Source organism: Tenrec ecaudatus, chromosome 5 (assembly GCF_050624435.1).
Source record: "Tenrec ecaudatus isolate mTenEca1 chromosome 5, mTenEca1.hap1, whole genome shotgun sequence".
Lineage (NCBI taxonomy): Eukaryota > Metazoa > Chordata > Mammalia > Afrosoricida > Tenrecidae > Tenrec > Tenrec ecaudatus.
Window position 1 is genome coordinate 44,352,584 of NC_134534.1, and position 16,908 is coordinate 44,369,491.

The window sequence follows — 16,908 nt, forward strand, 5'->3', positions numbered from 1 at the left end:
TAGCCTGCCAACATCAACTTTCTTCATCACATTTGCTTATGCACCCACTTTGTCTTCAGTGACTGTGTAGGGTAGGTGAGCATCATGAATGCCAGTTTAATAGAACAAAGTGTTCTTGCATTGAGGGAGTACTTGAGTGGAGGCCCAATGTCCATCTGCTACCTTAACACTAAACCTATAAATATATGCACAAAAATCTATTTCCCCATCATAATATATAAATATATTTACATATGTACATGCCTATATTTAGATTTCTATCAATGCCCTTTGCCTCCTAGTTTTTTCCTCTATTTCCTTTTACTTTCTTCTTGTCCAACTATCATGTTCAGTCTTCATTTGGGTTTCAGTAATTCCTCTCAGTTAAATTGTCCTTGATCAAACCCTACCAGGCCTCCTACACCCTCCTCACCACTGATTTTGGATCACTTGTTGTTTCCTTCTTCCTGGGTTTGTTAACACCACTTCCTTTCCCCCACCTCCCCTCTCCCATGTCCCCCCAGAACCGCTAATCCCTGTTGTTTTCTCCTCCAGATTGTTTATCCCTCCTATCTTATCTAGACAGACCTGTAGAGATTATAATATGCACTAAAAAAACAAGACAGAGCAAAACAAAGCAACAAAAGAAAACAAAAACTGCAAGAAAAAAAGAGAGAGAAAAGCCTGTAAATAGTTCAAGGACTGTTTGTTGACGTTTAAGAGTGTTTTCCGGTAGAGTCTGTTGGGGTGCCATGCCCTGGCCCCAAAGTCTATTTTTGATATTCCCTTAGGACTTCCTTGTTCTGCTCCCCTTACTGTTCTGTTGCACATCCTAGTGTTTTGCCTGGGTGTGGTGGGGTCAGATCAGACACAATTCCCACACTGTATCTCCAGTGTTGTCCCCTGTAGGGCTGTGGGTCAGTGAGGGATGTCATGTCTTATAGTGGGGCTGACCCTATGGTTCTCTCTGTGCATTGACTGCTCTGAGCAGGGATATAATCATCAAAGTTTGGTGGGCCAGGATGTGCTCCACTCTCTTCCTCCCCCTTCATTTGCTCCGATGTGCTCTGATCAGACATGTCCCTCCCCCTGAGCTGTAGCTCAGTGCTGTCCTCTGAAGTAAATTCTTCTGGGGGAAGGGGCAGGTGTCCACGTAGTTGGGATTGGAGCCGGCCCCTCAGACCTCTGTACTGGTTCCCTGCTTCATGCCGGTATGTTGCATTCGCGTCTTCGAGCACCAGGTTGAAGTCTGGTAGCTCTTCCCCTGTAGAGATATAAACAATACTCTCCCCTTGGGTGAGTTAGTGCCCTGTTCCCCTGCTCCCCATTTTCCCTCCCTCCTTTTTAGTTGGCTACCATATGTATTCCTGGATTGGGTCTGGCCCTGCCATACTGCCTGGACCTCACCCCAGGAATGGTTTGTATGCAGTACCTTTTCCCTGTGCCCCTTTTGCATTATCGTTTTTTAGAGCTTACTTCAGTAGACTCATGTTGCATGTGTTCTTTTTTGCTTGGCAAAAGCCCTTTCTTATTAGCCCTTGTTGTAGGGCTGCCCAACCTGGACCCACAAGTGTGTTGGGACATTTTTGTAGGTCCATCAGAGACTCCCACTGTGGAACCCCACCTACCGTTCCCCGAGGCAGATGGAGTCTCTCCTGATTCCACTCAGCCACAGCCTCTGCCTGTGGGGTACACATCCCAGATGCCTAGCAGAGGTATTGTCCTTGGTCAGGAGCCCTTTGGAAAGATCTCTGGCTGACATCTTCATCTCAGATTCCATGTCTGACTGGGCACCTGCAGGGTTTTTCAAACACCTCTTACTGGACGGCCATCTCCTTCCTCTCAGGTCCAGCGGGTCAGGTGCAGGGTGTGGGGGGGAGGAGTTTGCATTTCTAACCAGCACCCAGGTGCCACGGAAGCTGTGAGGTTCCCCCAGACAGAGGTAGGGAGGCATGCGTGCTCAGGACTCTGGCTCTGGTCTGCTGGTCATCTTTTGGTCCTTGCTGCCTTCTTTCAACTTAGGTTCAGGCTGATTTTCTCAGGGAAGCTAGCGTGTGTCCCCCAGCCACAGGTTTTCTGTCTGCCTACCACATGACTGAGAAGAAGACTCGGTCCTTAGCTTGGTGTCCTGGGGCAGCCGTGGCTCTCCGCTCCAAGCGAATCCACCATCCCCACCACTTCAAGGAACGCACAACTAACCCTTCTCCAACCTCATTTAGGGTTGGAGGTAGGCCAAATTTCTCCAGAAAATTCTTCATTGCCAATCCACTTGACAACAATCTTGCCGTCCGCTCTGACACTCTGGTGTGAGAGGTCTTGTGGAGAGCACTGAAATCGGTTCTGGATACTTGGTGTACTACATCATTGATCTCTCAAAGCCTCAATCAAAACGCTTCACGCAATGTCCTGATCCACAACTGAAAACACACAAAGTGTTGCCAGCCCCTGTGAGTCACAGGCCTCCCCTCTGAGAAGAGGGAAATGTGTGTGCATTTAGAGTGTCTAGCCTTGAAATGGGGTTTGCATGTTTCAGAAAGCTTATGGAGTGTGTGTAGCACATTGTGCCAAGAGAGAGTTCTTCCTTTCAGTTGCAGAAGAGGAAATTCCGCTTCCAAGAGAACAAATAGCCTAGTCAGACATGGAATCCCAGCACAGACCTGGTGGACTGCTAAATGCTTTAATCAATGTCCCCTTCTGTGCCAGTTTGACATCTGAGTGGAGAGACAGCACCGTGAATAAGCAATTACCCATGCACACAGGGCGGTCGAGTGGAGACCCAAAGCCCATCTGTAGACAGTTGGACATCCCCTCACAGACAGGCCACAAGGAAAGGACGAATCCACCAGGGCACAGTTTAGCACCAATGGAACACACAACATTCCTCAAGTTCCTGGATGCTTCCTCCCACCCCCCAACTATCATGGCCCAGTGCTACCTTACAAATCCGGCTAGACCAGAGCATGTACACTGGTACAGATAAGAGTTCTTGACACACAGAATCCAGGACAGATAAACCCCTCAGGAACAATAAAGGGAATATTGATACCATGAGGGTAGGGGGAAAGTGAGGGGAGGAGGGGGAGGAAGAGAGAACCGATCACAACGACCGACATATAACATACACACCCAACCCACCAGGGGGACAACAATGGAAACGTGGGCAAAGGGAGACATCAGATGGTTTAATATATGAAAATAACAATAACTTATAATTTATCAAGGGGTGGGAGGGAAAGGGGGAAGAGCAGCTGATACCAAGGGCTCAGGTAGAACGAAAATGTCTTGAAACAATGATGGCAACATACATACAAATGTGCTTGAGACAATTGATGTATGGATTGTTATAAGAGTCCCCAATAAAATAATTTATTAAAAATATAAAATTACAAAGTTTTGTTATGGGAAGGTGGCTCAAGGTGTCAAGCCTCTTCATGCCTGGGTTCCCTTCCTGCTCACAATGCAGATTCCAGTCAAGGGAAAATTCAGACCAGAGTCAGAGAAAAGGGTCGAACAGAGAAAGTGGGTTTATTGAAGGAGGTGCTTTGGAAAAAGAACCACAGAACTCCAAAGGACCCTTATCTAGTCTAAAAGGTCTGGGAAACTTAAATTTGGGTAAGGGCAGATCTCTCATCATTGGCTGGCTTTCTAACAGGTAGAACTTCTGCTATTGGCTGGTTCTCTGAGGTGTACCTCCTCTGTCCAGGTATGTCCATCCCTGCACCCCTGCATCCCAGACGTGACTTCCGACTGTGCCCTTGTCTCCAGACCCAAAACTCACTCGTCTGTCCAGTCATTGTGGAGGTAGTGTGAACACCCTGTCTTCTCCCAGCCAGCCTTTTCCTTATGTCTGCTCTCTTCTCTTGATGGGGAAACGTGTCTTATCTGCACTTCTCCTTCCTTCCTCCATGTGGAGAGGTATGTGGGAAAATATGTCTCCCCCCTGGCCTTTGTGTCACAACTCCTGCCATCATCATCATCACCACACACCCTTGCCCACCTCTGTCCACCAACAGTAAGAACCATATAGCAGATCTCAGGAGGGAGACATGCCCGTTTAGGCTGCAGTGGCTTATGAAGGGTCCATTGGAGGGTGAGATGAGCAGGAGTTAGAAGGGGGGAGACTGTAGGAGGCAAATGTTGGGAAGAGGAAGCGAGTCTAGATTACGTGCAGGATAGCAGGTGGACAGCAGGCAGAGATAAGGTTAGAATAGAAGGTCTTTGCCGCCTTCTTTCGACTTAGGTTCAGGAAATCCAAGTCCATTTTTAAAAAGCCTAGTTCAGCAGGTACAACATTCCATTGGAAATGGACAGAAGCACGCCCAAAACAGAAACACATATGGAAAAAGTTACTTATTAGTCAGTTGTAAAAATATTACCAGAGCTTGCAGGAACCTAGCCGTATAGTTTGCTTAGGAGCAGCAACTCAGTGTCTGCTAACTCAGGCCCTAAGCTGAAAACTTACTAGACTCAAGGAAGGCAGATGCCAAGACACACAGAGATCTCCAAAGGATGCTGAGGCCACAGGTAGAGTGGAGGCAAAGACCTGCCCCCAGAGCTGACACAGAGAGAAAGACTCCCCGGACCTGGGGCCCTGAATTTGGGCTTCTAGCCTCCTAAACTGTGAGGAATCACAGATGTTTGGTAAAGTAACCTGCTGGAGGTATTTATGCTACAGCATCACTAAACAATTGAGGCAGGCGCCGAACCTAACAATTGCAAGTAACAAGAACCAACTTACTATAAAAAGAGGGGGAAGTCCACCACATCACACTTTTACATCCAAGATATGAAAAAGAATGAGAATCATGGTGTTGTGGCCCAAAAATGAGGAAGGAGAGCTGATTGGGAGTGGAGTTACCACAAGGAAGTTGTTAAGGTCAATGGCAGGCATCTGACGTTTGAGGAGATTATAGAGCATTAAAATAAAACAAAGCCATTTTCCCTCATACAGAGGGATAGCTGGCTAGAAAACAAAGCAAACAACAACAAAATCAGAGAGCCTGAGAGGCAGAACAAAGCTGATCACACCACTCTCCATGCAAAGCATGGTCATTTTCTGAAGCTATTGAGAGCTGTTGGCTTGAGCCAGCCCTGACTCCTGGCCGCCACACTATGCTCAGTGGGATTGACCCTCTGTGCTCCACTGGCTGAAATTTCAGAAATAGATGGTCAGGTTTTTCTTCCTTGTCTGTCTTTGTCTGGAAGCTTTGCTGAAACCTGCTCGGAATCGGAGCAACGCACACCAGCTTCCAGTGAGGGATAAATGAGGGCTGTGTAGGCCGTGCATTGGCGGGGAAGTGAACTTGGGTTTCCTGCATGGGATGTGAGAGTCCTGCCCCTAAACCTACACTGCTCTCCTACTAGCAGCAAAAAACTGCACGCAGAGGATGCCACAGAGACTAAGAAGCCCCGAGGCCCTGCAGGGCTGTCCTTTGTCCCCCAAGGGCAGAGAAGGTCCTGTGTTCCGCAGAGTGCTACGTGCTCAGTGCTTAGAGTTGAAGCAGGGAAGGCAGTGGGTGAAAAGTTACCCAGTTCTACTGCTGGGAAGGGCTGGTCCTTTGTCTTACAGACAGTTCCTGTGTCTGTTAATATTACATGAACTTCATACTGTCCCTAATTATAAAGTGCTGACATTTAATGTATAGGCCCCTGGGAATTGCCATAACACTTACAGGTTGCTAGGATACAATTCAGCATCACCCCCTGACTCCCCACTACTCCACTTGTGATCATTATTTAAAATTTTTTACAGTGGAATTTATTTGATTTAACAATGTTACCTAGGTTTTGTCCTTCATTTTTTAGAAGAAAAATATCTTCTTTCAGCCAGTGCTAGAGTTATTCACAGAGTGGCGAGTTCCTTTTGCTTTTGAATGGGGTCTGATGAGTTCTATGTAAATCACAGGGTCGGTCATTTATGGAGGTACCGTTATTACTTGAGTGAAAGGGCATGCATCATTAGTAAATCCTGGATGTAGGCGCCATCTTATTATGATTCTGAGCTCAAGCAGATATTAAATGAAAGTCTTTATATATTACTTCTACACATAATACAATATTTCAAAAATTATTTTCTTAGTAGGTAGGGAGGTGGAAAAAGCACCTCTGTTCTGGCATTTGTGCTGGGTGCTATAGATTGAATTGTGTCCAAAATATGTATTGAAATCCTTATTCCTGTGGATGCGATCTTGTTTGGAAATAGGGAGTTTCTTCTGTTATGTTAATGGGGTCATACCAGAACACAGTGGGGGCCTCTTATGGATTGAATTGTGACACCCCCAAATGTGTGACAATTTAGCGAGGCTAGGATCCTTACGCATTATGTAATCAACTTTCATTTTGTCATCTGATGCAATTATTTATATGTTATAAATCCTAAACTCTGTGATATTTATAAGGCAGGATTAGAGGCAATTATGTTAATGAGGCAGGATATCATCTACAGGATTACATTATATCTTGATTCAACTTTTTGGAAATTAAACAAGGGAGCCGAATTGAAAGGACCTATAGCAATTTTAAAAAGAGAGAGAGAGAGAGCTGGGATTAGGGCACATCTTTTAGCTTGGAGTTCCTATGTTGAGAACCTCCTAGACTCAAGGGACAATATATACCAAGACATACAGAGATTTCCAAACGATGCTGGGACCACAGATATTTAAAGGAGACAAGGACGTGCCTCAGGGGCCGACAGAGAAGGACTCACCTGAAACTGTTGCCCTGCATTTGGACTGCTAGCTTCCGGAACTGTGAGGAATTACATTTGTTTGTTAAAGGCATCTACTTTGGTATTTATATTATATCAACACTAAATCATTTCGGCAGGTCTTAGACCTAATCATCTCTGAGTTATGATACCAGGGAAGAAACCAGAGACACATACAGAAGGAAGTGAGATGCCAAAAATGCCAAGGATCTCACCAGGCCACCAATAAGGAAAGACTTGCCTCCTGGAGCCATGCACCAATTTCAGACTTCGAGCTTCCCAAACTGTGCAATAACAAATTCCTGCTCATTAAAATGACCTACTTGTTGTATTTTTGTTGTGATAACAGTAGGCAACTAAGGTACTTGGCTACACAAATACGCAATGCCCACTGGAAATCTGCATTTACAGATACCAGACTTGAAACCTGAAGATTTTCAAGCTTTTATGTTTGGCATTAGCATGAGCTGCCAGCACCGAAGGTACAGCTGCCTCCATATTTCTTGGCATGACGGAGTGCTGTGTTTGTTATACTGCATTTTACTTATTTAATGGCTTTATTGGCATATACGACATATATCATGCAATTTGAACTTTCAGTCACATTAAGACGTGTTTTGCAGTCATTACCCCATCTCTTTCTGAACATTTGTTTCTTCTCACGGCTGTTAGTTCCCCATTTCCCCCCAGCATCCCCTGCCATGCCATAGGCAACCATTAATCCAGTTACTGTCTCTCTAGATTTACCTATCCTGATTTCATAGACAAAAAAAACCCATAAAAAACAAAAACAATAAACAAGGGGGGAAACAACCTAATGAAAAACCAAAACAGAGGAAAACTTACATCAAAAAGAAAGCAGAAACTAAAAACTGAAACTTAAAAATGGGTCAAAAAAGAGACTAACTGATAAGGTATTACATTTTAACTTTATCTACATCTGCCGAAATCTCCTACACAGTGCTTTCCGTCTGACAGCAAGGTACTCACGTCCCTGGACTGTGGTCAGAGGGGATTCACCGAAGGCTTCGTCCATGTGGAGACCCGCAATGGATTGGGCTTCCAGTGTCATCCATAGCCTTCTGCAAACTAGGTGTTCAGAATTTAAGCTCTGATATGGTTCCCAGCTCCAGATCTGGATTTTATTATGCATAATCCTTGGATCACAGAGACTGGTGTGCTTCTTCCATGTGGACTCAGTTGCTGCCTATGCTTTCAATGCTTCATCAGCTTGTTGAAATATTTCAATTGTCAATCCCTCAAATTCTGGAACATTGTTTTCCGATGGTGCCTTCAGTTCCTCCGGGATGTCTTCCTTCAATACCACATTAACCTCTTAAAGTAGTTGAATGTCAACAATCATTTTGATACAGTGACTCTCTGTATCCCTTCCATCTTCTTCAGTCAATATTGGAACTTGAGACGTGATGTTTTTTCTTCAATTCCTTCAGCTTAACATGTGCTGTGAATGCTCTTTCTCTTTGGCTTTCTGACTCCACGTCTTTGCACATTTCTTTATGACACTCTACTTTGTCTCCTCAGACTGCCTTTGAAAGCTTGTCCGCAGCACAGAGGCACAATTATTTCACAGCCACTTCTTTGCAATGACTATCTCATCAGAATGACTTGAGATTAAAATACATTAATAACCCCCACAAGACGCCCCCCCTTGTTTTGCTTTTGTTATTGTAACTATGCTTTTTCAGAAATGAAAGACAAGTTGACTGAAATGGGGAACAATTGGAGTTGATACAATTGTTGGAACGTGTATGTCCTGAGGAGCCTCTGGTGCTGAGGTTAGTGGGATGAGAACCATGTCTTTAGATTCATGTAGTTACACAGGGCCCCAACATGATGGAAACGTACAGAAAAAGTGGGATAGGAGCTTCCCATTAAATCCCAGAAGCAGAAAATGTAGGTGGTCACTATGTGTACCATAGGTTACCAAAGGGTCAAAGATAGAAGTCTGACACAGGAAGTCTGGATATTATAGAGAAGACAACAAAACAGAATAATTTTTTGATATGCCAAAAAAAGGCAGGGCGGGGAGAAGGCACAGGAGAATTTTACTAAGAACAACTTTTAAGTTAAGGTTCTTTACAAATGATTAAGCAGTCAAGATCTGATGCTTGTTACAAATGGATACAAACCGATTCAGTGCGCTCAACAGATAGAAAAAAGTAAAAACACTGTGGGAGGAAAGTAGGAGGTAAGACGGGAGAGAAGACCCTCGTGTGATTCTCAGCCAATTCATTTTTAATTTGATCACATCATTTCCCCACACAGATTTTCACTTTCTGAAACTTTTCTTTTATATGCATTTTATATGTATTCTTTTATATGTATGAATTTTATATGTGTTTTCTAGCAGTTTTATTGGCATGTAATTCACATATCATCCAATTCAAAAGCTCAGTGACATCGAGCAGAGCTGTACAGTCATCCCCACAATCCATTTTGGAACTTTCTCTTCCTTCTTGTGCTCATCAGCTTCCCATTTCCCGCCAGCCTCCCCGGCCACACCCCTCAGGAGCCTTTAATCCAGTTACTGTCTCCGTAGATTCACCCTTCCTGGATTTTGTATGCAGACGTTAAGAACAAACAAGGAAAAACTAACAAGAATAACAAAGCAAAACAGATTTTAAAAACCTCAATAGAAAAGAAAGCAGCAAATATTAAAAACTAGAACAAATTTAAGTGGATCAAACAGGAGATCCAATGACAGGATGCTAAATTTTAACCTAACTGCATCGGCAACAATTCTCTTTCCGCTGCATTCTGCAGGTGAGCAAGGCTGGTCAGATCCCCGGTCATGGTCGGAGGGGGTTCACCAAGGGCCTAATCCACATGCATACAGAGCTTTTCTTGTCAGACATGCCTCAATGTATGGATCAGTTGTATAACAGAAATTGTGACGGGCTCAGGCCTCATGCATGTAACCTTAAACATTATTCAGTAACAAGAAAATAACTGTTGGAACAATCTTTATACTTTCTATAAAATGCAGGCCTCCTGACACCCATTCAGTGCTGGTTGCAGACTGAACATGTTCTTTGTCTGTTTTGTGCTGCTTAAAAGCTGTCGAATCTACATAATGTTCTTTCCTTCCTTAAAACACACACACACACACACACGCACGCACGCACACACACACACACACACACACACACACACACAGCCTGCCAGGATCTTTGGTCTCTCAAGGACAGGTTATAATGTGGCCACTTTCTTTTCAACACATGGGCTAGGAACTCTCCCCTGCCAAGGCACAAGGGCTCTAATTTTATGAATCATCAAAGCTTTATTTCCTTATACAAGGCGTAGAATAAACTTTTCTTTTGGGCTAATACAATAGCCTTCCAGACTTCAGGATGTCACCAAATGGCACCTGCATGATGTCCAAGAAGAACAAAGGAGAGAGCCATTCAAAGGCCACCTACCTGCGTGTTGCATAACACCTTGTTCTAGAAAATCTATGACCCAGAAAATGCTTGTCTACTTTGTGGAGTTTAAATAGAGCCCAGTGCTGTTCCTTTTTAAAGAACTCCTTTGCAGTTACCTTCCTGTCAGAATTCCAGTCATTATCTGGCTCCCTGGGTTATGTCTCTACCTTTTCTAAAGCTTTTGGGAGGGTAAGAATGGGGAGAAGTTTTGGTTTTTTGTTTTTGTATTGTTTTGTTTTGCAAAGGAAATGTTTATATAGCGATGCCAGGCTTTATCAGATACAAATGACTTTTACTTAATTAAAAAAATGTTTTGTTTTGCAAAGGAAATGTTTATATAGATACAAATGGCTTTTACTTAATTTTTAAAAAAATAAAGTTTTCCCCCCAAAATAAAATAAATAAAATGTTTTCAAAGTAATGTCTGAAGGATTGAACCTTAACTATAAGAATGATAAACATTTTGCTTTCTTTTGGTACCTGGAAACAAAACTCAATCCGGCCAGGATTAATTGATCCCTAAGGCAAGGTAGGGTCCTGGTGGCAAAACGAAGCACTTCTGCCTTGGAGTGCTCATTGCAAAGTCAGCAGTTCGAAACCACCAGTGACTCCACAGGGAAGCTGAGCCTTCATGTTCCTGTAACGATTTACACTTTTGGAAACGTAAAAGTGATCATTCTACTCTGTCCTATAGGGTCAGTATGAATCAGCATTGACTCAATGGCAGTGGATTTTTCTTAGTTATAGCTTGGCAGATTCATGTTTCCTAAATTTTTGTGTAAATAGCACAACGACACTTTCTATTTCACCTGCAGCAGAGACTAGCTTTGCTGGCTCACTACCCCCAAGTCCACCTTTTCCTTTTTCTCAAAACTAAACTCCGTATCCCAGCCCACCCTGTAGGCTTGTACGGTCATGTGACTGGTTGTGACCAATGGAATGTGGACGACAGTGGTGCACCCCGTCAGCCTAGCCCTGCATAGTCCTCACTCATCCCCAGGCAACCCACTGCGGCGTCTAAAGGGATCCAGAAAACAGCTCTGAGGCTCCAAAGGGTGTTGAGAAGCGTAGAATCTGCAAGATTAAATCACTGAAATCGTACAGGATTTTCAAAAATTAGTATAGCTTCCATTGTCCCTTCTTTGGGATCCCTCTCTTCACTTCTCTCCCATCTGGTCTTCATTTGCCTACAGTGAGGGCGGCCCGATTGACTAACCAAACGCCTGTATCGAATCCATCGCAGCCTTAACAGTGTCGAGATGCAGGCTCCATTGAATCAGGAGGAAAAGTACAAGCAATTCTACTTGGGTTGTTTTGTTTGATTGCTTGTTTTCAAAAGCTGACAAGCTGAACCCTCAGGATACCCTGCTCCAGTGGATAGGCACCATGACCTGTTTTGAGATCAAGTAGGACTAGCGTGACAGTCCTGAATGGGCTGATCTCAGCACTAACGAACGACCCAGCAAATCTGTAGATGGCAACTATTTTCTGATAAGGAGGAAAACCAATGTCCATGAACTTGAAAGCATTCAAATACTCCGAAGCACTCTGCCAATTATGAGTATTTGAGTGCACTCTGGCTTCTGGCAGGTAGGCATGGGTGTTGTGGCACAATGCCAGCATTTACAACCGCAGGCCAGGAAAGCCCTGAGTATTACCTGGCACTGGGTCAGGCTTACAAACAATTGCGAGCTTCAAAACAGCTTTTTGAAAAATCTGAAATTCCGATCTGACTTTGGGTCAGTGGCATTCTTCCAGACTCCACATGCCAATGGAGTCTTCTCTTTCTTCTTCTTCAAGCTCCAGACTGGTGGTCTTGAAACTGGGCTCAGGGGTGCCCAGTCAGGGGCTCTCTCAGGAAGTAGGCTCTAGGCTCCACACTCCAGACATAATTTGAAAAATTCCAGTTAGGTCTGTTTTGCAAATTGGGTTTCTTGTTTTGCAAATGTGCGCCTGCAGCACACCTTTCTCCTGGGTCTCCTATTTCATCACCTTCTCGAGCTGAATGGCTCATAGCCACCTCATCTAAATAATCCTCTTCTTCCTAGATAAATGATATCGCCAGCCACTGTGGGGTTATAAAGAGACTTTTCCCAACTTTGTCTCCCCCAAAGACATGCCAGACATTAGAGGCTTTTTGCCAGCATATGGTGGGAGGGCAGATGCCTAGAGACATCCTCCCTGTAGGCAATCAGTTGCCAGACAACTGTCTGGTCCCACCATAGGTAAGCCCTGCTCCCTGCTGTTAAGGGCAATGGGCTACTTCTCCCTAAAGGCTTACCTCTGCAGCCCAGGCCCTGGCGGAAACTGCTTGGCGCACAGCAGAGGTGCAGCACAAGGGCGGAAAGCGTGGCCCCAGGGTGGCGCACGTTACACCCGGGGGCGGGACCTCGAGGTACCAGCACTTGGCTGAGCGGTGGGACCACTAGACCCTTCTAACCGGCACCCTGGGCTTGGGGTTGGAGGAAACTCTGTCAGTCACCCGGGAGACTGAAACCCACACAGATACCCATTCTGGCGAAATAGGGCACACCACGATTCTCTCTGGCATCCGGGACCACCTACTAGCCTGGCTCCTGTAGGTGGGGTTTACACCCTACTGATAATGATTTCTATGGAGATCCAGAGAACAGGTCAAACCTGCTCAGTGACACCCAAAGTTAGGCTGCCATCCTGTATCTAGGATCCACCCTTCTTGTCACATGTATACCCCCAATCCCTCCTCTGCCTATTGCATGTATATCCCTAGATTGTGGCCCTCTCATTGCTGTATAACCTATCGTGTAACTCCTTCCTGTGACGTATGTCTTTACCTGTAATGGGTGGGCTTGCCCTCCCCCCAAAAGTATATAGGCCTGGGTTAGCAATAAAGAGCTCTCTCGGGTTCCCCTCTTGGCCTCCACTCCCCCTTTCCTCTCCCTGTCCTCACGCTCCTGTTCCCTTTCCCCTTGTCCCCCTTCCCCTCCCTCTCTCCACGTGGACCTCCAAGCAGGGCTGAGGTGAGCATGCTACCATGAAATGTGTCTGACTCCATTATTTCAATCTCTCTTCTATCTCTCATGTTCTCTAGGACTTTACTATAATTTTTATGTATATCAACTGTACAATTGCACCTATCAAACCTGTGATTAGTGGTGGTGGGCTGGCCATTTCCCCCCACAATCCACCCGACCACCCAACATAGCACAGGGAATCATCATTACCCCGCTCCTCTCCCACCGCATGCAATCAGTCATCTCGTCCTGCTTATACAATGCCCTGTCTTTACAGATCCTGCCTCTCCACCCTGACTGCCCCGCTTCCTGGCCTTTGGTGATCCTCCCATAGCCGGACAATTAAAACAGTCTCCAACGAGCTCTCATCTCACTTAACCCCGTGGCTGGCCCAATGATTAAAAGAGAAGAAGAAGGAATAATAGCTGATGTGAGGGTGAGTCCAAAATTATTGCTACTGGGATTGCAATTCATCGATGCACAGGTTTATTTCAAACAAATCCTGCTTAGATCTAGCTCTGCGATCTGTGGATGGCTGCAGGCATGCATGTGGCTTACTCTCTTTAGGGAGCCTTCCCCTCAAAAGCCCAATCAGAACAGTGACTCCTGGGGGGATCTGCTGGACCAGGCCAATTCAAGGCCGTCAGATCCGCTCAGAAGTGATAGCAACTGCTTTTTAGGAGTCCAAAGGGGTCATCTTGATAAATTCTCTTGAAGGGAAGAGGATGATCACAGGGGCTTATTAGGCAGAAGGTTAAAATATATATACCTATAGAAAATTCGGTTGGTGAACAAGGGCCCAGAAAATATGCATCAAGGAATTGCTTTCCATCCTGACAACGTACCTGCTTATTCCTCAAGAGTTGTCCTATAGGAATAATGTGAGGACAGTGTACCCCATCCACCTTAGAGCTCTGACTGCTCCCCTTCATCCTTCATACCTTTTGGTCCCGAGGCTCAAAGAACATTTCAAAGGAACACAACTCGAGTCCCTCACGTGCGTCCCCACTCTTATTTTGATGTGGTGCAAACCAAAGATGGCAAAAGTCTTTGGAGAAAGTCTCGAGAGATGAGCACACTGCCTTCAGAACATTACAGACCTAGACGGAGGATGTGCCAAGAAATAATCATTTCACATCTTGATATACGAGGATTTGCTTAATAATGGATTCTATTCTTTTGTAGCAGTACTTTTGGACTTAATCTTGTAGCTATTTTTAATTTTCATATTCGTAACTGTCTCATTTGCCTTTTATAACTTTTTAGTTGTGAACTGGATGAGGATGTACAGATTATATCCGTTTCCCATGCAACAATCCATACACATTTTGTTTCGTGCCCTTGATTTCAATCCCTACAATATGACATCACTCACCCCACTTCTACCCTGTGGTTCCTGTTTACATTCCTCCATCTTTCCAAACCTTTCCTGCCTTCTAGACTGGGTCTTTGGGCAAATGTTCCCTTTGGATCTTGAGTAAGTTGACTGTTCTAAGTCAATGATTCTCAACCTTCCTGATGCCGCAACCCTTTCACACAGCTCCTCATGTGGTGGTGACCCCCCAACCATAAAATTATTTTTGCTGCTACTTCATCACTGTCATTTTGCTGCTGTTATGAATTGGGCGACCCCTGTGAAAGGGCCATTCGACCCCCAAAGGAGTCGCGACTCACAGGTTGAGAACCGCTGTTTCAAAGACTACTGTTTCTTGTTATTGTTGGCCTTAGGGGCCTCTTTATTGTTCAGCTGAAAATAGAGCCCACTGTTATTATTTCATTCTCACAACATTCTAGCAAGAAAATGTTACTATTCTTACTTTAGTACAAAAAAACACTGAGATGTAAGAAGATTACTGTGGTAGATATACAATTTCCATGTCCATCTGGAAGATACGGAAGTGAAGGGGTGGAGTCTAGCCTGTCCACCAGGGCACAGCCTCATGGTACCTCCTGGTGAGCACGGCCTTCTCATAAGGGGGATTCTGGGATCATCTTCTCGCGCTGCCTTCACCTTCCTGCTATTGAGTCACTCGGAGAGCTGCCAGCACCACCACCGTGGAGTCCAAGAGACTTTGCACCCACCAGCCGGTGTTGTTCCTGCATTCTGCATCATTGCGTGTGGTTTCCTGAGTCTGCAGAGGGGTTTATGGCCTAGTATCAGACTTATGGAGTTGGTCTAGAAGGGGCTGGGATGTTTTATTGAGGCACCATTACTTGTTAATATAAAGCTCTTTCTTACACATAGATGTGTCACTGAATTTGTTTCTCTAGTCTACCCAGCACAAACTCTCCCAACTCGCCTGCTCTTTTTAGGGTGTTTTGTCCTTTTGTCTTGCCTCCAAGGAGAGCTCTGGCTGCGGCACAGAGGTTAAATCATTTGGGGACCAAAGAGGCAGCCGTTCGAATCCATCAATCACTCCATGGGAAAAAGATGAAACGGTTGTCGTAGTGATGAAAACCCTAGCTCTACTACCATCGAGTCAAGTTCTGCTAGTGGTAATCCTACATAGGGTTTCTGAAGCTGCAAATCATTCTGGAAGCAAATAGCTTCATCTTTCTTGTATGGAGCAGCTGTGGGTTTGAGCTACGGACCCTAGAGTCAGCAGCCAGAGTAACATACTCAGCCCACCTGGGAGGCTCCGTAGGGCAGTTTCTCCTTTGTCCTTGAGGGGCACTATGAGTCAGAATCAGCTGGTTTGGTTTTTGCCCTGTCTCTCCCCACCCCCGACGGATGTAAAGGTCAGATTGTCCCCCAGGCTTGTCCTTGCTGCAGCTTGCTAGCCTCTACTGTCCAACTTCAGTGATGTGACAGCTATCTGATCTCGGCACTGGGCTCATTTTACACAGAAGGCCTTGGCACTTATCCCCGTGCTCTCCCTGGCATCTGACCTAGGATGTCCCTGCTTTAAACTTCTCTGAAGTTGCCAGTTCCCAGCACTGACCGGCGAAGGATGATCTGAGCTGTTAACATGTTGGTCTGGCCTGCCTTTATCATTCTTCAGACTGAACTCCTCCAGGGCAGAAAAGACTCCGTCTTTGAACTTGGGAGATAATTTGTAACACCTGGTTTAGAATAAGTCCTTCATGAATGCGTGTTGATTGAATAAACTATTATTTCTCATGCAAGTGGCTGTGGGCATTAGGGGCTCCTGCTATATAAATTATTCAGGTCCTGGAAAGCATACTTAATCTTCTGAAATTCCTGTTGGGCGCCCAGGGAGGATAAATGCTTATGACTATGCGTGTTTCTTTTTCACCAGAATATAAAACCATTCCACCAATAAAACAGTTTTCGTTATGTTCTTCCAGTAGGTGCTGGTGGGTTTGTGTTTTAAATAGATCTGGCTGTGTCGTCTGCAGTGCATATTCATCTCGCTGTATTCAATCTATTTTTGAAGTTAACTGTTTGCTTTTTACCAAGCACCTTAGATCTTCCACTTCCTCAAGATACACCAGGGCTTGGTGCCATAGAGGCGATTCCCGCTCCCAGTCTCCCGAAAGGTCAGCGTAGAACTGTCCTATAGGAGTCCCAGGGTGCCCTCTTGGTCTGCCACTTTGTCCTCCTGTGAAGCGGCTGGGGGGTTTGAACTTCCACCTTTTCACGTCGTAGCCCAGGGTCTAACTCATGTCACCAAGCCCCTGACCAGCCACCACTCCTCTATTTAGCATGAATTTCTCAAAGGAAGTCCTATCCTTGTGTTTTCTCAGACATCTTGTTGAGTATCTCATGTTAAGGGTGTGCTTGAAAATACTGCCCACCATGGCTGCTTCCCAAGTGTCGGCGGCT